Below are 2,182 nucleotides of genomic sequence, written 5' to 3' on the forward strand. Positions count from 1 at the left end.
CCGAGTGACGAGCGATCCTCTCACTCGGAGGCTTAGCTGCAGTCCAGTACTCGCCTAAGTTCAAAAAATCCTACCAAGTGGTGAGCAATCCTCTCACTCGGGGGCTTAGCTGCAGTCCAGTACTCGCCTAAGTTTGAAAAATCCTACCGAGTGACGAGCGATCCTCTCACTCGGGGGGCTTAGCTGCGGTCCAGTACTCGCCTAAGTTTGAAAAATCCTACCGAGTGACGAGCGATCCTCTCACTCGGGGGTAGCTGCAGTCCAGTACTCGCCTGAGTTCGTAAAATCCAACCGAATGGTACGAGTCGACCACGACCCCTCCCCACGGGGCTGCACCGTCAAGAAGAAGGACGAGATTGCACGCATTGCCAAAGGCTCATCCAACAACCGACGCCAAGGCGAGCTGCTTTCAGGAACGTCAAGACCATTGCTAAATGCCTCGCTGATGACCTGATCAATGATGTCAAAGGCTCATCCAACAGCTAGCACCAAGACGAGCTGCTTTCATGAGCTGATCAATCCTACCGAGTGGTGCGGGTCGACCACGACCTCCCCTGGGGCTGCACCGTCAAGGACAAGATTGTGCGCGCTATCAAAGGCCCATCCAATAGCTGGGGCCAAGGCGAACTGCTTTCAGGAACGTTGAGGCCATTGCTGAGTGCCTTGCTGATGAGCCGATCAATGCTGCTCAAGGCTCGCCCAACAGGTCGACTGTGGCCTCTTCCTCAGAAGCTGCATCGAGAGTACAAAAACCAACCCGAGTGAAGAACGAGTTCCGCTCGAAGACAAACACAACATATTCAAAGATAAGCCATGATTCAGATAAATCCAAAAGTTCCTAACCACGGATTAAAGTACTCGGGTGTCAAGCCCGAAGAAGTTTCAACGATTACGAAATCACTCGGCATTCCGAGGCAAATGAGGGCGAAGCATAATGTTTTTTCGATCACTCGGCGGGAGAAGGGCTGGCTTGATCGCAGAAGCTGTCGAGGTTAATACTGTCCGCAATGCGAGTGGCAGCCTCAAGGAAGGTATCCATGAAGGACTGGAAGGTGTGCTTCTTAGTATTCACAACCTTGAGGGCCGCCAACTTGTCTTCTCTGGCGTCCTTGCAATGCACTCGAACCAACAACAGGGCGACCACAGCGCCACAGCAAGCGGATGACTTCTTCCGCTCTTGCACTCGACCAGGAATCTGATTGAGTCGAGTCATCAACGACTCGAGGTATTGAGAAAGTTCTGCTTGAGGCCAGAGTTCAGCGTCAACCAGGGTCATCGCCGCCTTCAGTCGAGCCACATAGGCAACGGCTCCGTCCAAGCGTGATTCCAACTGCAGCAAGTTCATCGCAATGTCATCTTTCATAGGACAGTTGATGGGGTCGAGACCTGTCTCGACCCGCCCGGTTTCAGCTTCAAAATCCTGACAAAGTTCTGCACCATCATGAAAAATAGTGAATCCACAGTAGTACACCATACTTCAATCGACGACAATTAATCAGTCGAGCGGCTATACCTTCAAGCTTCAGAACTAGTTTCGTGGCAAGGTGTCCCAGATAGGACTCTAGCTTGCCTGTCTTGGCTCTGAGGCCTCCAACTTCATTGGTCAGGTTCTCCTTGTCCTTCTTAAGTTGCTCAACTTCCTGATTGGCTTCCGAGATGGCGGTCTTCAGCTTCACGTTCAGCTCTTCCAACTTGCCAACTGAAGCCAGCTTCTTGTCCGCAAGCGTCGTCTTCTCATGTGCTTCCTTCTGAGCAGCAGCAAGGTCCTGGTCCTTCTTCTCCAAAGCTTCCTTCATTCTCTCTAAAGAAACAACACTTTTCAGACGAGCCTGAAGTTGACGGTTTTCACTATGCACATCTACTTGTGTGAAGTCACTCGGTTCAAAGAGACTGAAAGAAAAAATAGTGAAAGACGTGAGCTACTAGGTGGCAAGAGTCGTCTGGTTACCTCCCATGATGGTCGTTTCTTCTTGAGCAGTCTTGAGGTTCTTCTTTGCGAGTTCGAGATCAAGTTCATCGCTGATATGCTTCTTCTTTAACTCGGAAAGCCAAGCTCCAAGATCACAAGTCCTCTACAGTCAGCGAGAGAGATATATCAGTCGACAGAAATAAGAGACAATGATAGTGAAAAGTTACTCTAAGACTATTGCCGAATCAAATATTCAACAGTATTCTCAGGGAC

Source organism: Triticum dicoccoides, chromosome 2B (genome assembly GCF_002162155.2).
Source record: "Triticum dicoccoides isolate Atlit2015 ecotype Zavitan chromosome 2B, WEW_v2.0, whole genome shotgun sequence".
In the NCBI taxonomy this organism is placed as follows: domain Eukaryota; kingdom Viridiplantae; phylum Streptophyta; class Magnoliopsida; order Poales; family Poaceae; genus Triticum; species Triticum dicoccoides.